A 16,587-nucleotide genomic window follows, 5' to 3' on the forward strand; every position below is an offset into this window, starting at 1 on the left:
TTTTTTTTTTATAGAGGCATGTTTTCTTTCTTTCTTTCTTTGTTTTTGTTTATACATGCACTGGGTACAGTCAGAAGCGCGGGAGGGTGAGAGAATTCACCAGAGCCAGAGCAGAGAGCAGAGCAGGCAGAAGGACCGAAGTACACTGCTGAGGGGAGCAGCGGGCGGCAGGAGAGGTCTGCGCGCTATGTGGGACCCTCCTCCGGTGGCCGGGGAGCAGCCGGGGATCGAACCGGCGCTGCAGAGGCTGTGGGCAGCTTCGCAACCCAGCGCTCAACCGCTGCGCCACCGGGGAGGCCTATATCTTGGCTATTGTAAACAGTGCTGCAGTAAATGTAGAAGTGCAGGTTTCCTTTTGAATTAGTGTTTTTGTGTTCTATGGGTAGATTCATAGGCGTGGAATCGCAGGATCATATACTAGATCCATTTTTAGTGGAATCTCCACACAGCTTTCTATGGTGGCTGAACCAGTTTACTTTTGCACCAATACTGTAATAGGGTTCCTTTATCTCCACATCCTCTCAAACATTTGTTGTTTCCCTTTTTTTTTTTTTTTTTTTAAAGTGAGCCATTCTTACTGGAGTGAGGTGGTATATCATTGTGGTTTTGATTTGCGTTTCCCTGATAACTAATGATGTTGAACATTTTTTTCATATGCCTATTGGCTATTTGCATTCTTCTTTGGAGAAGTGTCTTGTCACTCTTCTAGCCATTTTTCATTGGGTATTTGTTTTTGTTGAGTCCTGTATGTTCTTTGTGGATCTTTGATATCAGTCCCTTACTGTTGTATGATTACAAATATTTTCTCCTATTCAGTAGGATGTCTCTTGTTTTGATTATTGTCTCTTATAGTACAGAAGCCTTTTAGTTTGATGTAGTCAGTCCCAGCTGTTTATCTTCTCCTTGTTTTCCTTGCTTCTGGAGAAGAATCCTCAAAGATGTTTCTGAGGCTTATGTCTTGGAGTGTTTGCCTGTGATTTTTTCTACGTATTTTATGGTGTCAGATCTTACTTTTTTTCTTTTTTTTTAAAGATTTTTTTATTTTTTTATACAAGCACTGGGTACAGTCAGAAGTGTGAGAGGGTGAGAGAATTCACCAGAGCCAGAATGGGGAACAGAACAGGCAGACTGACAAAATACACTGCTGAGGGGAGCAGCGGGCGGCAGGAGAGGTCTGCGCGCCTTGTGGGACCCTCGCCGGTGGCCGGGGATCGAACTGGCTCTGCTAGAGGCTGTGGGCAGCTTGGCAACCCAGCACTCAACCGCTGCGCCACCGGGGAGGCCCAGGTCTTACATTCTTTTATCCATTTTGAGTTGGTTTTTATGTATGGCCTAAGATAGTCTAGTTTCTTTTTTTTTACATGTTGCATCTAGTTTTCCCAACTCCATTCATTGAAGAGGCTTCCCTTGTTCCAGTGTGTATTTGCTCCTTTGTTTTAGATTACTTGACAATATATGTGTGGTTTTATTTCGGGGTTTTCAATTCGATTCCATTGGTCAGTGTGTGTGTTTTTGTTCCAGTACCATACTGCTTTTATTCCAATGGCTTTGTAGTATTGTTTGAAGTCTGGGAGTGTAATGCCTCTATTCTTCCCCCTTTAGTGAGGAGAGCTTTCACTATTTAGGGTTTTTTGTGGTTCTGTTTGAATTTCAGCAGTAGTTGTTCTGTTTCTTTGAAGAATGCCATTGAGATTTTTATTGGAATTGTATTGACTGTAAATTGCTTTTGGTGGGATGGCCATTTTTATAATGTTAATTCTTCTGATCCATGAGCAGGGAATATCTTTCCATTTCTTTGTTTTGTCTGTTTCTTTTAACAATGTTTACTCCTTATATAGGTCTTTCACCTCTTTGTTCAGTTTATTCACAGGTATTTAATTTCGGGGCATAAAATTGTAAATGGGATGGTTTTCTTAATTTCTTCCTCTTGAGATTGATTGTATGCATATAGGAAGGCTACTGATTGTTGTGTATTGATTTTGTAACCTGCTACTTTACTAAACCGGTTTATTGTTTCAGTTTTCTTGTGGATTTTTTAGGATTCACTCTATATATTATCATATCATCTGCATTTAATTATAGGTTCACTTCTTTCCCTATTTGAGTTCCTTTTATGTCTTTCTGTCACCTAATTGTTTTAGCTAGGACTTCCAGTACTATACTGAGAAGTAGTGGTGAGAGTGCACATCCTTGTCTTGTTCTGGATCTTAATGGGAGGGCTTTCAGCTTTTCACCATTGAGAATGATGTTAGCTGTGGGTTTGTCATATGGCTTTTTAATTATGTAAAGGTATGTCCCTTTTATCCTGAGTTTTTCAAGGACCTTAATCATAAATGGATGTTGGACTTTATCAGATGCTTTCTCAGTGTCTGTGGATAGGACCACATGGTCTTTTCCTTTTTGTTGATGTAGTAAATTACGTTAATTGATTTTCAGATGTTGAATCATCTTTGCGTCCTTGGAATAAATCCCACTTGGTGTGGTGTATAATCCTTTTGATGCATTGTTGGATTTGGTTTGCTAAGGTTTTATTGAGTATTTTTGCAACTGTGTTCATTAGGGGGATTGGTCTGCAGTTTCCTTTTTTGTGTTGTCTTTGGTATTAGTTAATGTTAGCCTTGTAAAATGTATTTGGTAGTTTTCCTTCTTGATTTTTTGAAAGAGTTTTTGTAGAATAGGCATTAGTTCAACTTTGAATGTCTGGTGGAACTTGTTTGTGAAACCATCTGGCCCTGGGCTTTTGTTTTTGGAAGGGTTTTATTACTATTTTAATTTCACTGCTTGTAATTGGTTTAAGTTTTCTATTCTTTGTTCAGATTTGGGTGATTGTATAGTTCTAAGAATTTGTCCATCTTATCTAGATTGTTGAACTTGTTTGCATATAAGTCTTCATAGTAGTCTCTAATTATCCTCTGGATTTCTACTATGTCTGTTGTGATTTCTCCCCTTTCATTTATAGTCCTACTTACTTGGGTTTTCTCCCTGTTTTTCTTTGTGAGCCTTGCTAGAGCTTTGTCTATTTTACTTACTTTTTCAAAGAATCAGCTTTTGGCTTCATTGGTTATTTAGATTCTCTTTTGTATTTCTATTTCATTTATTTCTGCTTTAATTTTTATTTCCTTTCTTGTACTGGCTTTTGAATTTCTTTTTTTCTAGTTCCTCAAGATGGGAGATTAGGTTGCTGCTTTGGGTTATTTCTTCTTCATATGGGCCTGTATTGCCCATAGACTGCTTCCCCTCTCAATACTGCTTTTGCTGAGTCCCCATCCATTCTGGAAAGTTGTCTCAGTGAATTTTTAAAATTTCTTCTTTCATTTCCCTTTATTCTGCTGATGTATGTCAAGCCTTATGCCAGTACCACATTGCCTTGACTACTGTAACTTTGACAAAAGTTAACCTCACTTCCCTTTCAGTCCATTTCTTTCATCGCCATTCCTAAACAGCTTACTCTGCTCCCATTGCTGTGGATTTCCTCGGAATAGCTGTATATTTGTTTTTTTTCCCTCAGCCCTTTCTCCTAAAAGATAATTAGTAAGATTTTTGCCTCCAATATTGCACGAGAACACACTTGTCAAAGTAGCCAATGATTGCCACATTGCTAAATCCAGTGGTAAATTTTCAGTTTTAACCATACTCCATCTATCATGAGCACTGACAGTTACTCACTTCCTAATTCTTTTTTTTTTTTAAAAGATTTATTTATTTATACAAGCACTGGGTACAGTCAGAAGCGCGGGAAGGCGAGGGAATTCACCAGAGCCAGAGCGGGGAACAGAACAGGCAGACTGACAAAACATACTGCTGAGGGGAGCAGCGGGCAGCAGGAGAGGTCTGCGTGCCATGTGGGACCCTCACTGGCAGCCAGGGATCGAACCAGCGCTGCAGAGGCTGCAGGCAGCTTTGCAGCCCAGCTTTCAACCCCTGCGCCACCAGGGGAGGCCCCATTTCCTAATTCTTAGAAGTTTTTTTTTTTTTCACAATGGCTTTCAGAACACTTTAGTTTTTCCTTCTCACTTTACTTTGTTGGTTTCTCTCCTACCCCTGCCCTCCTACCCTTATACCCACAGTAGATTTTCTCTGTTCACTCAAATGATGATTTCACCCAGTCTTACTACTTTTAAGTACCAGCTAAATGCAGATGACTCCCAAATATATATCTTCAGCACACAGCCCTTGTTCTGAACACATACATATATTCACTTGCCTATCAGGCATGTCTGCCTGTGCACTATAAATTATAAATTAAACTTACTGGAAACTGAAATGGTCTCCCTCCTCCTAAACCTGCTCACTTTCAGTTTTTCTCATTTCTGTCCTACTAGTAGTTTAAGGCCAAAATCGTAGTGGTATTTCATTGTTTCCATTTTCTTATATCTCATTCTGTCAGATAATCCTGTTGTATCTTTCTTAAAAATATGTCCAGACCTCACCCCTTACTTCTATAGACAATACAACTTGAGCTGCATTATAGAAGTGGTAGTTTTCTGAATAATTCTGTCATTCCACCTTTGCTATAGTTAAGTAACCTGAATGGACCCTTTAAAAAGTTATTAACGGCGCGCAGACCTCTCCTGCCGCCCGCTGCTCCCCTCAGCAGTGTACTTCGTCAGTCTGCCTGTTCTGCTCTCTGCTCTGGCTCTGATGAATTCTCTTACCCTCCTGCACTTCTGACTGTACCCAGTGCTTGCATAAATAAATAAATCTTAAAAAAAAAAAAGTTATTAACATTTCGAGACTGCGGGTGCAGCGAAGTGCTCTGCAGACTCGCCATTTTAGAGTAGGGATCTTTCCTTCAACTGAGACTGCTTGGAACTGGGGGAGGGCTGCCCCCACAGCCAGAGGTGAGCTGCAGGCCCCCACACACCAGGCCCTGTCTGGCCACCAGTTGTTGGAGCCCAGAGGGGGATCGGGCTGGCCGCTGGGGCAGACCTCCGGCATAGGGAAGTGCGCTTCTGACTCGCCATTTTAGGATAGGGACCTTTCCTTCAACCAAGACTGCTTGGAACTGGGAGAGGACTGCCCCCGCAGCCAGAGGTGAGCTGAAGGCCCCCACAAGCCAGGCCCTGCCTGGCAGGGAGTTTGAGCCCAGAGGGGGGATCCAGCAATTTGGAGCCCAGCGAGCAATCCAGCCACCCCACGTCCAGTGCAGTCTGTGGGACCTCAAGACATACCTTGGGAGTCAAACAAATACAGCGCAGATATTCTGTGACAGTGACCATTAACATATTCATAGTAGCACTGCCCTACTGGACTTCTGGCAAAACAATATTTGACTCGATTGGACCACCAGTTTCCGACATCCCAGAAAGAGCACACCAAAAAGATGCTGGCCAGTATCAGCGACACAGTGTGCCAACGTGCATAGGACAAATTAGAAAACAAGCAGCAGGGAGAAGGAAAAACTACAAGCAACCAAGCAAGTCCTTGGAAAAGACACACCACAAAATGAAAATCACCCATCAGATTGCAACATCAGTGACTTGGAAGAACTTCTGACCCTTCCAGAAAGAGAATTTGAAATTGCCATGATTAAAAAACTGACAGAAGTCATAAGGGAAAACAATGATAAGGGGAAAATAATCAAGAATCAGAAGCATGAAACTGAGTCCCTGAAGAGGGAAGTGAAAGAAATGCAGGAGATGAGAGGATTAATGGAGGAGCTAAAGAACTCTGGGAAAAGCAGTGATAGCAGAATAGACAAAATGGAAGAATGAATAAGTACTCTCGAAGACACAGAAATAAAAAGAACCAAAACAGAAAAGGAAAGAGAAGTACGAATAAAAAGAATGAAGAAAGACTTCGGGAACTATCTGACTCCATGAGGAGAGGAAATAGAAGAGTTACAGGAATCCCAGAAGGAGAGGAGAGAGACATAGGAATAGAGAAAATATTCAAGGAAATAATTGAAGAGAACTTCCCAAACATGAAGAAGGAGCTGAAAATAGACATACAAGAAACAAGAACACCAAACTTCCATGATGAAAGGAAAAATACAGAAAGACGTAATAGTAAAGCTCCCAAGAATCTAAGACAAGGGAAAAATAATGAAGCTGACAAGAGGAAGAAACAGATCACATATGAAGGAAAACCAATCAGGCAGACATCACACTTCTCCGAAGAAACACTGCAGGCAAGGAGAGAGTGGAGGGACATAGTCAACAGACTATATGACAACAAATGCCAACCAAGAATACTCTATCCTGCAAAGCTTTTCTTCCTCTACGAAGAAAAAATAGGACCTTCCCAGACAAACAGAAACTCCAGAATTTCATTACAACTAAACCCCCACTCCAAAAAAATACTACAAGGAGTCCTAAAGCCAGAACCAACAGAGGGATGAATAAGAATGAAAAAAGACCAAATAAATAAATAAATAAATAAAAATTATTAAAAAAAAACTGAGAAAAGACAGACAAAATGGCAAATACATATGCTAACATATCAATATTAATTCTAAATGTAAATGGACTAAACTCTGCAATAAAAAGACACAGTTGCAGGCTGGATTAAGAAACAAAGCCCACCTTTTGCTGTCTTCAGGAAACTCACTTAGCTACAAAAGATAATAATAGACAAAGTAAAAGGATGGAAAACAATCCTACAAGCAAATGGACCAAAAAAGAAGGCAGGAACAACTATACTTATATCAGATAAAACAGATTTCAAACTCAAAAAGGTAAAAAGAGACCCAGATGGTCTCTACATTATGATCAAGGGGACAATACTTCAAGAGGAAATAACACTCATTAACATATACTCGCCAAATGAAGGAGCACCAAAATATATCAGACAACTATTACCATCTCTGAAAACAGCCATCAGAGAAAACGTATTTGTAGTAGGAGACTTCAACACACCACTATCAACAATGGATAGATCAACGAGACAAAAAATAAGTAAGGACACTAAAGCTCTAAATAAGGATCTAGAGCTCATGGGCTTAACAGACAGCTGTAGAACACTAAACCTCAAAAAATCTGAGTACACATTTTTCTCACGCGCACATGGATCATTCTCCAGGATCGATCACATACTGGGATGCAAGACAAACATCAACAGATACACCAAGATTGAAATCATACCAACCATCTTCTCCATGAGGACCGTGAAGGCATCAAACTAGAAATAAACCATAAAAAGAAGGCAAGGAACTCTCCTACCTCATGGAGATTGAAACCCACACTACTGGAAGACCACTGGACTAATGAGGAGATCAAAGAAGAAGTTAAAAAAATACTTTGAGTTGAATGACAAGGAGGACACCAGTTTCCTAAATGTATGGGATATAGCAAAAGCAGCAATAAGAGGAAAATATATAGCAATACAAACTCACATCAAGAAACAAGAAAGAACTCAAACAACCTAATCTTACAGCTTAAAGAACTAGAAAAAGAACAAAAAAACCCTAAAACCAGTAGAAGAAAAGAAAGAATAAAAATCAAAGCAGAAATAAATGAAATCAAAACTAAAAAAAAAAAAATCCAAAAGATCAATGAAACCAAAAGTTGGTTCTTCGAAAAAGTAAATAAAATAGACAAACCCCTGGCCAGGCTCACAAAGGAAAAATGGGAGCAAGCACAAATAGGATCACAAATGAAAGAGGAGAAATCACAAAGACACAGCAGAAATCAAAAGAATAATCAGACACTACTATGGACAGTTAGTTATATGCAAACAAGCTCAACAATCTAGAAGAGATGGGCAAATTCCTTCAACTCTACAATCACCCAAAGCTACACAAAGAAGACATAGAACACCTAAGCAGACCAATTACAAGTAGTGAAATTGAAATGGTAATCAAAACCCTCCCCAAAACAAAAGCTCAGGACCAGATGGATTTACAAATGAATTCTACCAAACATTCAGAAATGAATTAGTGCCTATCCTTCACAAAATCTTTCTAAAAATTGAGAAGGAAGGAATAATACCAAACACGTTCTATGAAGCCGACATTACACTAATACCAAAACCGAACAAGGACAACACAAAAAAAGAAAACTACAGGCCAGTCTCTCAAATGAACACTGATGTAAAAATCCTCAATAAAATTTTAGCTATCAGAATTTAGTAATGCATCCATAAGATAATTCACCATGACCAAGTAGGATTTATTCCAGGGACACAAGGATGGTTCAACATCTGAAAATCAATCAGTGTAATCCAATACATCAACAACAAGAAATATAAAAACCATATGATAATATCAATAGATGCTGAGAATGCTTTTGACAAAGTACAACACCCATTTATGGTAAAGGCCCTTGAAATTCTTGGGATACAAGGAACATACCTCAACATCATAAAGGCCATATATGACAAGCCCACAGCCAATATCATTCTCAATGGTGAAAAGCTGAAAGCATTTCCATTAAGATTTGGAACAAGACAAGGATGTCTGCTCTCACCACTGCTTTTCAATATAATACTGGAAGTCCTGGCCAGAGCAATAAGGCAGGAGAAAGACATACAAGGAATCCAACTAGGCAAGGAAGAAGTCAAACTATCACTATTTGCAGATGATAATATACAAAGAGAACCCCAAAAACTCCACAGAAAAACTAATCAGTTTAGTAAAGTGGCAGGATACGAAATCAACACACAAAAATCAGTAGCCTTCCTATACATAAACAATCTGAAGAAGAAATCAAGAAAACCATCCCTTTTATTATAGAAACAAAAAAAAAAATCAAATACTGGAAATAAACCTAACAAAAGAGGTGAAGGACCTATACAAAGAAAACTATAAAACACTGTTGAAAGAAATAGAAGAAGACACAAAAAAATAGAAAGACATCCCCTGCTCATGGATTGGAAGAATTAACATTATCAAAATGGCCATCCTACCAAAAGCAATTTACAGTTTCAATGCTATTTCAATAAAAATTTCAATGACATTCTTCAAAGAAATAGAACAAATACTGATGAAATTCATATGGAGCCACCAAAAACCCGAAATAGCCAAAGCTCTCATGGAAAAAAAAAATAGAAGGGAATGGAGGCATCACTCTCCCAGACTTCAAACTATACTATAAAGCCATAATAATCAAAACTGCATGGTATTGGAACAAAAACAGACACATGGGCCAATGAAACCGAATAGAAAATCCAGAAATAAACCCACAGCTTTATAGTCAACTAATCTTTGACAAAGGAGCAAAGAATATGCAATGGAGCAAAGAAAGTTTGTTCAATTAATGGTGCTGGGAAAATTGGGTTGCTACATGCAAAAGAATGAAGCTTGACTACTACCTCACACCATGCACAAAAACCAACTCAAAATGCATTAAAGAACTAGACATAAACCCAAAACCATAAAATATATTGAAGGAAATATAGGCGAAACACTTAATGACATATACCTCAAAAACATCTTTACAGACACATCACCAAAGCAGTAATTGTGAAGGCAAAGATAAACAGCTGGGACAACAACAAATTAAAGAGCTTCTGCACAGCAAAAGAGACAATAACCAAAACAAAGAGAAACCCCACCAACTGGGAGAAAATTTTTGCACACAACACTAATGATAAAAGGCTGATCACAAAAATCTACAAAGAGCTGATGAGACTCAACAAAAGCAAAGAAAATAACACAATCAAAAAATGGGCAGAAGAGCTAAAAAGAAACTTCTCCAAAGAGGAAATGCAAATGGCCAACAGGCATATGAAAAAATGTTCAACATCACTTGTAATTAGGTAAATGCAAATCAAAAGTACAATGAGATACCATCTTACACCAGTGAGAATGGCACATTTAAAAAAAAAACTAGCGGCAACAAATGTTGGCGAGGATGTGGAGAAAAAGGAACTCTCCTGTGCTGCTAGTGGGAGTGCAAAATGGTCCAACCATTATGGAAAGCTGTATGGAGATTCCTCAACCTAGTATAAATAGAGCTTCTGTATGACCCAGCAATTCCACTCCTAGGTATTTACCCAAAGGACACAGAAACATTAATTCAAACAGGCACCTATACCCTTATGTTTATAGCTGCACTATTTACAATAGCTAAGCTATGGAAACAACCTAAATGCCCAAAAATAGATGACTGGATCAAGAAGATGTGGTATATAGACACAATGGAATATTACTCAGCAATCAAAAAAGATATGCAATTTGCAGCAATATGGATGGAGCTGGGAGGGATCATGCTCAGCAAAATAAGCCAGAAGAAAAAAAAAATATACTGGATGGTCTCTCTAATAGCAGTAATCTAGAAAACCTAAATAAGGGGCCAGGAAAAAGACTAATTATAACAAAGCAAAAATCAAAATCAGCAAGCAACGATAAACCAGAGACACACTATGGGGTGGGGGGCGGTAGGAGAGCTGGGATTAGGGTCAAAATAAGGGGGGGCGGAACTGTATGGGGAATATAACCAAAATGAAAATGCATACATTGTGTAAAACTGAAAAATGATGTAAGAATTATAAAATAAAATTATAAAAAATAAAAAGTTACTAACATTTCAGTCTTTGCCTAAATTTACTTTTAATTTTCTTGAGTAAAGCTTAAAGTCGTAAAAATAGCCTATAATCTGGTCCCTAATGTCTCTATTCTTTATTTCCTGTATTTTCATCCACATGTATTCACATCCAACACACTGATCTTCCTCATATATGCCATGCATTTCTCCTAAAGGTGCACTGCCTATTGCTTCTGCTGAGATGTTTTTCTCCCAGACCTACAAGGCTTTCCATAAAATCTTTGCTCTGATATTAACTTCCTAAGCACCTTGTAAAATTATTCCCTCTCACTTTTTTTTCCCACAACTCCTTTACCCTGTTTTTTTTTTCTTCATAGAATTTATTGCTTCTAAGATACTCCATAATGTAGTTTTAAAAATATGTATGGTTTATCTACCATTGCTAGGAAGTAAGCTCTGTGAGGGATTAGGGATCATTACCTGTTTTGCTTATTAATATATGCTAATTTCTGTAGCTGTGACAAATGGTTGTTGATCAGTGCACCTTTGGGGGTGTGTGTGTGTGTGGAGAGGTCTTGTTTCTGTTCCTTTTTGTGCCTTTCTCTACTTGGAAACTCCCATCCCTTCATCCCTCCTATAATGTACCTCCTTCCCCCTTTTATAAAAATTATTATTTGTCCTGACTGGACATTGTATGTATAATTTTCACTGCTCTTAGTAACAACAGAGTCTGTGTTAAGTATGGCCTTAGTTCTTGTCTGCTTAATCAGAGACTGATTAAGTCCGTGAAAGCTACAAAAAGGTTCAGGTTTCTTTTGGCAGTATCTCTTTTAGGTAAAATAATACAGCTGTGCTTTATAGAACCAGTTGCCTTAGAGGGAAGTTCTCAAATTTCAGAGTCTAAGAATCACCCTGGGGAGTGTACTAATATGAGCTTCTTAAAAATGCATATCCCTTATCCTTACCCTTGAGTTTCTGAGTATGTCCACAGTGGGACCCAGAGTCACATTTTTCAATAAGCAACTGCAGTTTCTGATGGAGGAGATCTGTGAATACACTGCTTTGGAACTTGAGAATACTTAGGAATTCTTGATTCACTGATGGAAGAGTAATAGCAAGAAAAAGAGAATTTTTCTTGTATCGGCATTTAGAAAATAGAAGAAAACCAGGAAGGAGAATGTTTGTTTATGTCTGAGAAAGACAGCTTGTGGGCCTCCTATACCTTAAAAAGATCTTGAATAGTCTTTTAATAATGAAACATCTTTGGAATTTCTACTGCAGAGGGCTAATATTATAGAACAGTATACCCACCATTATATTACCATGATTGTAATAATGTTCCTAATTTTACTGAGCCAAGGTATATTTTCCTTAATTTTTGTTTATTGGTCCATGTTGAGTTTTCCAAAACTAAGCAGAGCCGGCAAATGTAGAGAGGTAATTTGCGTTGGAATATAAAAGAATTATAACTCAACTTCCAGAGAGAGATTTTAAAATAACAGCCTATTCCAAATTTGTTAAATTTTATTGATAATGGGAGAAGGGTATTTAACTTTACTCTGCTAGAGTATGTTTTTGATTCTGTTCCCAAACTTGCTTTCCTACTATCCTCCTGGCTTGTCTCAGATTTTTTCGTCTCTGTCTGCTTTTCTCAGTAGCTTAGGGTTTTCCCAGGTGCTGCCAGATCAGTGTCAGTTTCAGGGTCGTCAGGAGAAGAGCTTATCTTACATTAGTACCTACACTTATAGTTAAGTGTTCTGTTCCTTTTCTTCCCTACAAATAGTTTAACGTTCTTTCTATATCTGGATATTGATGAGTGTAAATGAAGATCATATACCTCAGAAGTGTCTGGATAGATTTCTTGCATTTCAGATTTTCCTTCTGGTAGCATTTTTTCCTAGTCCTAAAAAGGAAGTTCCTTTAGTGAGGGTCTATTCACTATTTCAATATTTATCATTATTTCATCTTGGTTCTCAAAAGCTAATCTCACTTGATGTAGAGGTCTAAAGCAAGACGTCTCAATGTAGTCCTCTGTGTCAGTTTGGCATATTCTACTTGGTCTTCCATTGTTCGGAGTCAGCTATTGATTCTATTTTCATTCCTTTGTGCTAGTAGCATGTATTTTTTCCTCTTGCTATTTTTAAGAGCCCTTGTTTTTAGGGATTACCCTTTTTCTGTGATGTTTCTAGTTATTAATTTTTTTAAAACACTGCTTAGGGTTGGCTTTTTAAATCTAATGTTAGTGTCCTCATGAATTTGTGACATCTTGGATTATTCCTTATAATATTTTTAAGACTATTTATCTGTTATCCTGCTTGAATTTTCCCTCATTCTCTCTGTTCTCTTCCTCTGGAACTCATGTTTGTTAGACCTTCTCACTCTATTGTCATTTTTTTAACCTCTCATATTTTACTGTAACCTCTCATATTTTACTTTAACCTCACTTCTGTCTTAGGTACAGTTTCTTTAGACCCACTTACATTTCCCGAATTACACTTCGTCCTTGTGTAGTCTGCTGTTTATTAAATTTATAATATCAATTCGAGTTTTCATTTCTAGAAATTCCATTTGGATCATTATAAGATGTTTCTTCAGTTCTATTAGAAGTTCCACTTGTGTCATTTTAAGACAATGTTTGGTCAATTCTAATAGTCTCTTGTTGCTTAGTCATACTCTTATTACCTCTTTTATTAAAAATAAATATTTTATATTTTGTATTTGATCATTCCAAAAACTCAGGTCTTACTTTGTAGATTATACATGTGTCTCTGGACCTTTCCTGATGGTGGCTTGTTTTCATCTGTGTTTAAATCATGTGCCAAAGTTACCTGGAGCTTTATCTGTGAAAGTTCTTTAAAGCTTGGCTTTAATGTGTGTTCCTCTATTTTTACCAGGTGTTTGAGGTCGCTAACAATCTGAGATCCCATGATCCCATGAAATTAAATTTTCAGCTTTTTTTTTTTTTTTTTGTTCTATGGATAATGTGAATTCTAGTAGACCCAAGTTTGCAAATTGGTAGATTTATGATCAGACATTCTCAAGGAGAGATTTCTCTTTAATTTTTCCTTTTTTTTTTTTTTTTTTTTTTGTCCAGAGTCCAGGGCAAGACAGGCACATATTACTACTGTTTCTTTTTGTGAAGCTGCTTTTTCCCCCTTAACCAAATAGAAAATACTCCTTTTTAGGGACTTGACTTCATAGAAAGATGATCTCAGCTTGGAAATACGATCTTAGATATGGAGATCTCAGATTGATTTTACTTTGTACCAGGTCCTAAGTTTTGTTTTCCGCTATTATACCCTACTGGCCTTTGGGAATGGTCTGGGATCAAGGATCTTTCTTTACTTGGGTTTACAATTTTCCTACGTTCTGGTCCCCAAGAATATCCTGTCAGCTTAGTCATTTATCTACAATATTGTTTAGATAAAATTTGTTGCAGTATTTTTAGGTAATATGTATGAAGGGGTCTCTGTAGATGTGGTTGCAAAATACAAGTTGTTTTATTTTCTTAAATGTGCAGAAGTGAAAAGTTGAAAAAGAATTAGGAGCCACCATCAGAATGGGTCTTTAATAATTATGTTGAGTAATACTACTCTTGAGATGACTAATCAAGTATGTTGTGCCTGAAGAAAATAGATGGTCCCAGAGTTGGATAAAGATCTAGCTAGGGCCTCTCCTGGTGGCTGGTGGTGCAGCGGTTGAGCGCTGGGCTCTGAAGCTGCCCACAGCCTCTGCAGCGCCAGTTTGATCCCCGGACGCTGGCGAGGGTCCCACATGGTGCGCAGACCTCTCCTGCCGCGCCCGCTGCTCCCCTCAGCAGTGTATTTTGTCGGTCTGCCTGTTCTGTTCCCCGCTCTGGCTCTGGTGAATTCTCTCACCCTCCTGTGCTTCTGACTATACCCAGTGCTTGTATAAATAAATAAATCTTTAAAAAAAGATCTAGCTAATGTCTACAAATTGGAAGATTATCAGGATAATAGTTATCAGATTAATATCAGTGCTGTTAGAAATTTGCACTTCTCCAGCATTTATCATTCCCATTCCACAAGCAACTATAACCTCAGTGTGTCACATTACTAGCTGTAAACTAGCTTAAACATCCTTAATACTTCATTTTTTAAAATTTTAAATTTGTTACATTGTTCATTTTTGGCACAGTAATTGGTTTTTCTTTTCAGGTGTAGTCCCTTTAGTTCTCCCACCATTACATTACCCATGAGCCATCACCCTAGTCCCTTGTATTCTTTCCGCCCCTGTTTTGACCCCTCTCCCTTACTAAATGCCTCAGATCTATGGTCAGTTTGCAAGTTTTGTCTTTCTCTAACCTTTTGTTTTGTTTCTCCATATATATTCCACAAATAAGTGAAATCATCTGATATTTATCTTTTTCCTTCTAATTTGTTTTACTTAGGATAATCCCTTTCAGCTCCATCCATGTTGCTGTGAATGGCATGAGTTTATCTTTTTTGATTACTGAGTAGTATTCCATTGTGTATATATACCAAAGCTTTTTGATCAATTCATCTGTTTTGGGGCTCTTAGGTTGTTTCCATATCTTAGCTATTGTAAACAGTGATGCAATAAAAATAGTAGTGTAGGTTTCCTTTTGAATTAGTGTTTTTGTGTTCTTTGGGTTGATACCTAGGATTGGAATTACTGGGTTATATGGCAGATCTATTTCTACACTTTTGAGGATATTTCACACTGCTTTTCATTGGGGCTGGACCAGTTTACATTCCCACTAATGGTATAAAGGGTTCTTTTTCTCTACATCTTTGGCAACACTTGTTGTTTCTGGTCCTTTTTTAATATGGGCATAGCCTTTATTATTTTTTTTTAAAGATTATTTATTTATTTATACAAGCACTGGGTACAGTCAGAGGTGCGGGAGGGTGAGAGAATTCACCAGAGCGGAGAGTAGAACAGAGAGAGTGAGGAAGTACACTGCTGAGGGGAGCAGTGGGCGGCAGGAGAGGTCTGTGCGTCATGTGGGACCCTCGCCCAGTGGCCAGGGAGCAGCCGGGGATCGAACCGGTGCTGCAGAGGCTGTGGGCAGTTTCGCAACCCAGCACTCAACTGCTGCGCCACCGGGGAGGCCATTAGCCTTTATTTTTGTTTCATTTCCTTACTGACTCAGTGGTTGTTCAGAGACATGTTATTTAGTTTTCCCTTTTACTTCCTTTAAGGCCATGTGAAAGGGAAATTCAAAAGCATTTTTTTAACTTAAAAAGTAGTATATTGTGGGGAGAAGGCAAATGATAGTGAAATTAATGAAGCACTAAGTACAAATTCCTCTTATATTAGTTTGCTGAATTCTTCCAGATATTTTTTGGGGCATGTACAATTTGTTTTTATAAAGGAAAGGAAAAAAATTGTCATTCTATAGTTTGCTTTATTTCATTTAGTATTTATTTTTAAGATTTATTTATTTATGCATACAAGAGCTGGGGTACAGGCCAGAGGTGTGGGGGGTGAGAGGATTCATCAGAGACAGAGTGGGGAGCAGAAAGGCAGATTGACCGAAGTACACTGCTGAGGGGAGCAGTGGGTGAGTCAGGAGATTTTTGCTGTGTCATGTGGGTAGCTCCCTGGCTGGGGATCGAACTTATGTCGCAGAGGCTGTGGACAGCTTCTTAGGTTGCATCTTAACTGGTTGTGCCATCAGGCCGTATTTCATTTAGTATTTAAAAAGGCATTCTTTTATAGCTCTGCCTCATTCCTTTTGATGGTTGTATTATGATATACAATAATTCAGCCAATTCCCTTTTGATGAACTCCCCCCCCCTTTTTTTTTAAGCTTTACAGCTGATTTCAAATACTGCTGATCCTTACTGACAGAGTGGAGGTTATGCAGTTTATTTTCCGTCTACCTAAGCCTTTCCCCTCTTACTCTTTTTAAAGGATATTATTGAGGTTCTTTAAAAAATTCTCCTATTTACCTTTTAGGGCACTGGCATGTAGATTTCTTAAGTGGAAAGAATTGACATCTAAACTTGGTGTACGTTCTTCAGTTTGTTACCTATTTTTCTAAAAATATTTACAGTTTTTTGTTTGCTTTTTACATTATCCGGGAGGAGAGTGGTGTGTGGTGTGGTGTTAGAGGTAGCATCCACATGGAGAGATGAATGTGTTTGAGAAAGTGGAAATGGAGAGTATAATAGCT

General features: G+C 38.2%; 1 protein-coding gene across 1 annotated transcript in view; it reads left to right on the forward strand.

Moving 5' to 3' along the window:
- SCAMP1 (secretory carrier membrane protein 1) overlaps nucleotides 1-16,587 on the forward strand; it is a 103,791-nt gene that overhangs the window by 43,893 nt on the left and 43,311 nt on the right. The window lies entirely within an intron of this gene.

The sequence above is a fragment of the Talpa occidentalis genome, unplaced genomic scaffold (genome assembly GCF_014898055.3).
Source record: "Talpa occidentalis isolate TD23 unplaced genomic scaffold, MPIMG_talOcc4v2.1 talOcc4.6, whole genome shotgun sequence".
NCBI lineage: Eukaryota > Metazoa > Chordata > Mammalia > Eulipotyphla > Talpidae > Talpa > Talpa occidentalis.